The sequence below is a fragment of the Lissotriton vulgaris genome, unplaced genomic scaffold (genome assembly GCF_964263255.1).
Source record: "Lissotriton vulgaris unplaced genomic scaffold, aLisVul1.2 SCAFFOLD_837, whole genome shotgun sequence".
NCBI classification, from domain to species: Eukaryota; Metazoa; Chordata; class Amphibia; order Caudata; family Salamandridae; genus Lissotriton; species Lissotriton vulgaris.
The window spans coordinates 68,921-77,535 of record NW_028247673.1 but is presented as its reverse complement, the minus strand read 5'-3'; positions in this window follow the sequence as shown (position 1 = coordinate 77,535).

Genomic DNA, 8,615 nt, shown 5'->3' with positions numbered 1-8,615 from the left:
GTGCCACAAAGGCGAGACCTATTGTCTTTGTCAATGTTGGCCCCTTTGAGTAACTTTCAGAAGTGGAATTATAAAAAAACATGGGGCCTCATTTATGAAAAGTGACGCACCGCTGCGTGAAAACAGCGATGCGTCACTTTTCACTGCGCACTCCTTGCGATACCAATGATGCGTCATATTTAATGTATGACGCATCATGTCGCAAGGACTTACAGATACGTCAGTATTTCTGACGTGTCTGTAAGCGCAAAAGTGACGCATTGCTGGAGTGTGTCACAAAAGTGACGCAACTCCAGCAATGCGTCCTTTCACATGGGGCAAGCCCCATGTGAAAGGGCTTGCGTCAGTCTTACGCCTGCTGTGAGGCAGGCGCAAGATTTTGACGCAACAGCATCCTAAAAGTGATGCAGTGAAATCTCATAGATTTCACTGCGTCACTATTACGAGGCTTTTTGCGGGAGAACGCCCCCTCTGCATACATTATACCTGACGCAGCTATAATGTGGCGCAGGGGTTTAAAAAGTGACGCATCTACCTAGATGCGTCACTTTTTAAATATGGCGCAACAAGGCGCATATTTTACGCCGCTGGTGCGTCACAAAAAGTGACGCACCAGCGGCGCAAAACTGACGCAAGGCCTCATAAATAAGGGCCATGGCCCTTGGGATGCCCAGTTTCAAAGCTTCTGGAACACAGAACATCAAAAAGGGACAACCCTAGGACTAGAACACAAGTGCACCATCTTTCTGGGCACAGGAGAATGTATCCAGGCCATGGCCGCGCTGACCTCTCACTCAAGCGCAGATGTAAATGTGCAGTTTTCCCCATTCCTCGAGCTTAGCTCTTCCGCAGAGATCTGAAGTTCCAGCTGCTCAGAAATCTCCAGTTAGAACATCACATTCCGTATTATCATTACACACCTTTCTTGGTTACAGGTTATAATACGCCCAGTAAAGTTACACCGCCCATCACCAGATACTCAACCCCTGCACAATGTAAAGGTCCAAGTAAAATGTCAGACGTTATTAGTAGGGATAAAAATGCAATTTCAATCTTTAGCTTTTGGAATAGTGAAGCTAGAAAATGGAATTAGAGGAACGTTCTATAAAATCTGCAAAACATCTAAAGAGGATTAGAGAAATCAGGAACAGTAACATATCAGGCTTGTGAAGCTGCTCGAGGTTTTGAGACTTTTAGTATTTCTTATTGACACTGTGCAGCAGTAAGAACCTTATGACATATCTTCGTGTGCACACTATGAAGTTTTATTCTGCGTCAGGTTAGATTTACAGCTGCACTGACGTCATAGTTAAAGGACAGGCTTGAATCCGTTTAACCCTCACCGCTCCACAGCAGCGGCGTTAAAGACAAACAGCCTGATTCATCAAGCCGAAATCGGCTCGCAAAGGGCCAGATTCTGAGAATCTGTCCCTTTGCGAGCGCTATTTTTGCATTTGGGATTCATCATCCCAAATGCAAAAATCGGTAATAGCGATGTCGCTATTTTGCGATGAATTACATTTAAGGAATCTCTATTTGAGATTCCTTAAATACAATTCATCATCCATTTAAAATTTGCGAATTCGCAATTTCGGCTCGCTATTTACCGCGAGGTCAAACCTCGTGGTAAATAGCGAAAACTCAGAAAAATGCTTATAAAAGCATTTTTCTGAGTTGCATCTTGCACACACACATGTCCTTTGGACATGTGTGTGCGCAACACCTGTTTAAATTAGCATTTAAAGGGTGCTACAGGGTGTCCTTTGGACACCCCTGGCACCCTTTAAATCGCTATTTTATTTGCGATTAGCAAATTGCTAATCGCAAATAAGGAATACTCCCCATTCATTCCTATGGGCCTTTTGGCCCATAGGAATGAATGGGGAGTTATTCCTTATTTGCGATTAGCAATTTGCTAATCGCAAATAAGGAATATGTAGGAATCGCATTTTTATCTGCAATTCCTACATGAATCCCGTTTTGCGAGTCCTTAATAGCGATTCCTTATGAATCGCTATTATAGACTCGCAAAACGGGTCTTTGATGAATCAGGCTGAAAGGGCCCGATTCACAGAACTAACTTAAGACAAAATCCTAAACTTACTACTTTTGGTATTCACAGAAGTTAGGATTTTGTCTTAAGTTAGTTCTGTGAATCGGGTCCAAACACAGCAGAGTGACCATTTGATTAAAAACACATCTGAAACAACCACCACGAGGAGGCACTCGTGAGGAGCCAAAGAACAGGTACGTCCAATTTCTAGTCTTAGGTTGTGATGTACGTGATCATTGAGACACTTACATCACTGTGCACTGCTTTTTTTGGTGGATTTTTTTTTTGCTCTCACTTCCTTTGCAATGTTCGGTTCGTATTAATAGTATTCGGAAAAAAGAAACTGCAAGAACATTTGCCTAGAGGAGGAGTCTTCCAGCCCTTCAGGGGTGTTTAAGGGAGACATAGGGGTCCCACGAGACCAGTCTGCACCAGAGATCACAGCCCCTTTGACCCACTCTAAGCCCCTCTGACGCTGCACCATGTCCTGGGCGCCTCTCTTCGTGTTCAGCGCACTGTGTGCAGGTGATGCTGAAATGCTTTGCTTGTCGTGTTTGTCCACACAACAAAAGCAACGCTACAAGCTAGTGTTTAGCTGCACACCGAAAGTGTTTGTAATGAATGTTATTATTTATTGTATTTTTTTTATTATTAATTAATCTCTCCAGGGGCTGCTGCGCAGTATGTCCTGACCCAGCCGTCCTCGCTGTCAGTGGCCCCGGGCCAGACGGCCAGACTGCCCTGTGTAATGAGCAGCGGGTTCAGCATCGGCAGCACCGTGATCCGCTGGTACCAACAGAGACCCGGGAGCCCCCCCAGATTCCTGCTGTATTATTATTCTGACTCTACCAAGAACCAGGGCTCCGGGGTCCCGGCCCGGTTCTCGGCCTCCAAGGACCCCTCCAGTAACACCTGCCACCTGCTCATCACCGGGCCCTGGGGGAGGACGACGCAGATTATTACTGTCAAGGAGCTCATGGCAGCGGCAGCACGTTCCAGTGTCACAGTGACTGAGAGCGAAGAGGAACCGAGACAAAAACCTCCCCTCATTTATTACCCACAGAAATAATAACAGGAGAAAACAAACGCATGGAGACCCCAGTGCCTTTGAAACGCCCCCTCCCTCCTGCAGACATATAGGTCATGGGCTCTTTTTACCTTGTGAGGCATTAAAGAAAGAGGGGTCTTGAAAGGGCAGACCTTGGAGTGGGGCTGGCCCTTGGAGAACCAGCACCACGTGAGAAGAAAGCTCTGCTTTAGGCAGAACTCGAGTAGCAGAAGAGCAGCGCATTCAAACCGCACCTGGCAATCTCCTCTGTGTATGTGTTTCCGACTCACCCCAAGGTGCAGTCTCTTCATGCGGTGCCTGAATGAGGAGGGCACACATTGCATAAAGCACAGTGGCCTAGTGTGGGGTGTCAGGTCTGCTGCTGTGAGGGCTGCCTATGCCTTGGTGGTGTCTTTGGAGTGACTTGACATATCTCCAGAATGTTGTCTGTCAATCAATCTGTCATTTTCAAGTCTGCCGTAGAAAATAAGCATATAAACAAACTTGTGGTGCAGTGTAGTGAGCTATCAAAAATGTCATAGCATTCATGAACATGATGTTTCAATTCTATTAAGGACTCCGAAGGGAAGATTATGCAGTCTCTTCTTTAGCTTATTTTTTTTAGCAAGCAATAAACAATGTAACTAAAACAAATGTATTCATGTCAAACAGTTCAAGATCCATGAATACAATGAAACTACAACTCCCAGCAAGACACTATAATATAGCCAATCAGTATTCAGCAATCCATATGAGTCTTAATTGTAATGGAATTCTCCCTCTTTTTTCTGGGCGGATGAAACGTTATCTAGAAGGTAAAATCCTTGAAATCCTTCATGTTTGATACATGAAATTTGAAGAAAAAAAACACAAATACTAAGTGAATCAAATCAAATACAACAAATAACCTCTAAAACCTTTAAAACTGGAGGGTTATAATAATATCGTACATTTTAAATTTCATATAGAACTGTTAAAAAAAAACAAATAAGGGTGGGATAATCTTAGCTACTCTGCCCTTAATAGAACTGAAAATTCTTCCTGCTTTAAAATGTTTGATTCAATATCAGGACCGTTGGCTTCAGACTATGCAAGTTCAAAATGTAAAAAAATGTACATTGATACTTGTATAGCGCACTACTCACCCGCAAGGGTCTCAAGGCGCTTGTACGAATACCGCTGTGGAACCCATCCTGGCTTTCCCTGTGAGGCGTCCACTCCTGGGCACCCCCAAGGTGGAGGCCAGGCATCCTTAGCATTGTGGGGGCCGTTGTGGAGATTAAGCAAGCTATTGCCTAGAGTTGCAGAGTGGGACTCCATGATTGGAATAGGCACCGAGGCGAGAATTATCAGGTCCATGGAAATTTTTGAGCCCAAGACCCGCCGAGGCAGGGAATTGAACCCCAAAACTGATCAATATCTAAAGAAAAGGACTACTTACTGGTTTACAATAGAATTCTTTATCCATAGAGTCTGATGCCAATCAGCCAGGGGGATAATGTCTTCCAAACGTGCATAAGCATTAAAGGGTTAAGATGTTACATCACCTCTGACAGACTGAACACCAAAGATATATGTATCAGTAACTGCTTCAGATAAAATCCACCTAATCCATGTAGCTAGAGCTGGTGAGGAATCTGGCCCATAAGGAAGCACAAAGGATGTTAACATAAGATGTGGGTGAAACATTCCGCTCTACCCAGTGGAGTTCACAGAGTTTTGCTTTAAGCACGGAATTCCGTCAAAACTCTTGCAACAGCAGAGTGGCAGAGTTTTTTCTCACGTGTGGCTCACCAACTGTAAGTTGGAAAGCGCAAGTGCGAAATTCCATCCCCAATCATGATTTTCAGGTGCAAGATATCCCCCCGGTGAGAATTCCAAACACAGGCAATCGTTCATTTTGAAAGAGCTGCAGCTCAAGTAGAAAATCTACTCAAGTGGCAGATACATTCATGCCCTCTGGTGCGCTGCCTGGCACTGTTCATGCTGATTTTATAAAGCAGGAAAAGTTCTCAGCACTAAAAACCAGCACGAGCAACGCAACATGACAAATTCCACCATCTCACAGAACTCCATGGAAACTTTGCAAGTTTCGCCCACCTCTAATTAAAAATTTACCTGAAGTGGAAAATCTGAACTCTGCAGTTGCAAATTCATAAGATTTTAAACAATTAACCACAATAATTTCTTTTATCCCAGAAAAGCATGATATGTAATCTGTTTGATTGCAACATGTCATTCTTTTCCAAACGAATAGGTAACCCTTTCTGGGAAAAGATGTCTATGTCTTAAATCCAGAGCTGTAATATCTGACACTCTATTCCATGACATAATAGTATCTGTCGCTAGAGCCAACAGATCTGCACTCCAACTGTAGAACATGGGAAGTTGAAAGGTCAAATGAAAAGCAAAAGTTCTATTCAGCTTGGGGGAAGGAGCTTTGTTGAATGCTCGAGGAAGGGATTTTTTAGTGCGCACCAGAATCACAGTTTAGCGGTCTAGCTGCATCGGCTTTCGCGTACGCCACACCTCATAAGAGGCGGATGACGCAGCCGCACAGTGAGGCAGAGCACATTTACCAAACATAAGTGGCTCGGTTCATGTTAGCAGAAGCCATTGAATTTGAATTTCCTAGAGACCGTAGCATTCTTTTGGAAAAATCTTGCTACTTTGCACATTTTTTCTAAATTGTTTCAAATTGCTTTTTCAAAAACTGTATTCCATACTTGATCATGTTGCATATTGCTGCTTAGGGGAAGGAGCTGTGTTGAATGCTCCAGGAGGGGATTTTTTAGTGCTCCAGGATCACAGGTTAGCTGTCTAGCTACATTGGCTTTCGTATTCGCCACTTCTGATAAGAGGTGGATGACGTGGCCGCGCTGCTGGTGCGCCGAAGGTGTGCCTAAGAAAAGCCCGTCCTCGCCTGTAGGAGCCAACCGGGTCCAGGGGCTAGAACCTCTGGTTCTCCTTTAAGAGGTAAACTCTCTCACACAGCAGAGCAGCTGCATGGCTTAGGCAGATTTTATCTTACAAAAGCAATCATGCAATCGCACCGACAGACATTGGGGAGAAATGTCCTCAATGCCCTTTTAAAAAAGGATTCTTGGCCACGACCTCAGCCACCAACAGACTTACGTTACAAACTGTTTTTAAAATGTGCCTGTTGAACTGTAGTTCAATGTCCAAGCATGCAATTGAACTCTGGCTTCTGCTGGAAAAACAAGACCCAGATGCCCTGTTTCTTACCGAAACATGGCTCACTAAGACATCAGATTCGGTGCTGGTTCAAGCACTCCTCCTCCCCCGATATCTGATCCATAGGCAAGATCACGCACTAGGTCGAGGAGGGGGTCTGGCTATTATTTACAAAGACACAATCAATTGTCGCTTTGCAGTGGGCCTGATTCCTGACTGTGAAAGATTCTCTTTGCAGTTGGTCTTTCCCATACCTGCACTTTCTCTGGGGTCCTAATATATCGGCCTTCACGATCCATCGGTCATTTCAGTGGAGACCTCCCAGAAGTCTTAGTGAACTCAGTGAGCTCCCTTCCCAATTTCTCTGTTTTAGGTGACTTTAACATCGATTTTGACGATAGGACCTCACCTGCCGCTGAAGAAGTTATTGATAGTCTGGGTGTTCTGTCACTTAACCTGAATGACAGACCCCACCCATCAGAAAGGAATCTATTTGACACAGATTTTTCCAACATTGATAAACTTGTTGTTGGAAAACCAGTCCTCGTACCCTGATCCGACCATCATTTGATTTCCTTTGCCTGGACCCTTCCGGTCAGCAATCAGCCGCCGGAAACAGTTAAAAAATGGAGTCGGAACAGGTCCAAGCTCCCAACTGAATCTTGGGCATTAATTCTGGATAATACCAGACCAATGCTAGAGGGTGACCCTGAAACTGCTAATAACAAGTTCAATAACTGGCTAGATTGATCCTCAGATCTGCTGGTCCTCAAAAAATAGATGACAAATAAAAAAGGTCCTAAGACAATTGCCTGGTTTCAAGTTTCAAGTTTATTTTATTTTTGCATAGTTAACTAAAACCGTTGCAATAGTGACGCTAAAAAAAATCTAAAACATTGTTGTTAAATCCAATAAAAAAACAAAAAAGGAAAATTCATTTCAGTTTAAAATCACAGTTAGGTTGCACTAGTTAAGGAAAGTCATTGGGTCACTGAATGCTATAATGTGCTTGTCTCAAATTTTCTTTACTCCAGTACTGCTTGCCCATTTGTTGCATCGTTCAAATTGAATTTGCTTATTGCAAGATTTGTCCCTCTGCTGCTGGTAGGCATCCTTATTAAGGTTTCGCTAAATCCTTTTACCCGTCTGCCAGTCAGCTTGCTGCGGTGGACTTTGTAGAGCATTTTTGGTATTTTTGGCAATTTATGTTCAGCCACCATCAGAAATTTTACCAATCTGCAGTTTAGTTGGATATTTGTTGGGTTTAAGAAGGCCAGCACTGCTTGCCTTCTAGTGTGGATACCTTTCTGTTTAAGAGGTTTTTTTAGGAACCTTTGCCGTGCTTGGTGCAGTTCTTCGCATAGGCTAATTAGATGAAGAATGTCACCATTGTTGATGTTACACAGCCTGCAAGTATTTTGTCCTTTTGTCCTCAGCAATGGTGGTAAATGCTGGGTACATAGAAGGATCCCCAGTCTGTACCTTAGGAAGTTCATATTTATGGCCCTAGAATAACCCTGAAAGTGATTTGTAGGAGTTGAGGGTCATACAGGCATGAGATCTTTTCGAGAAGCTCGCTTTGTCCTGCAATAAGGAGATTAATTTTATGTTTCTCCAGACTAGTTTTTTGAAGTTGAGATAGCCGAGTTGCGCATCCCAAAGTCCAGAAAGTTTGGAAGATTCCAAGGCTAACTGAAGGTGGTTTCTTGCCTGAGAGAACTCCCTGTGTTGTATGTCGTGCCACAACAGATAGTCTAGCGTGTTTGTAGTGGCACTTCTTATCTTATTAAACAAAAAGGTTTCTGTTTCCAGATACCAAAAGAACCAAGCTCAAAGAAAAATAGTACAGTCAGCACACAATGGGGTTGACCGTGCGGTATATGTTAATGTGTGTAAAAAAGGAGAATTGCTCCTTTTTTTTAGGTGTCCCCTCACTCACCGGGGTTGCCCCACGGTGACATGCTTCATCATTGGGGCCATCCCAGTCCTCTACGGGCTGGGGCGTGCTACGACTTGCGAAGTTACGTAGGAGCACTTTTAAGGACTATGTGTGGTGCATGTGTTATTGTGGGGAGTGGACTATGTGTTGTAAGATTAAAAATACCTGCCCAGTAGGTTGTCAATAAACTTTATTCTGGCCTCTAGGTGGTAATATTAAAAACGGGGTGGGGAGATAGGCTATCCTAAACTCAATGTGTTCAGATGTTCCTATCAACTCCTATCGTCGACATGTTTCGTGCATACCCCAAGCACTTCCTCAGGACTACACAGGGACCAGCCCTGTGTTCGCCACTCCTTAAATTTCCAATTAGGATTTAC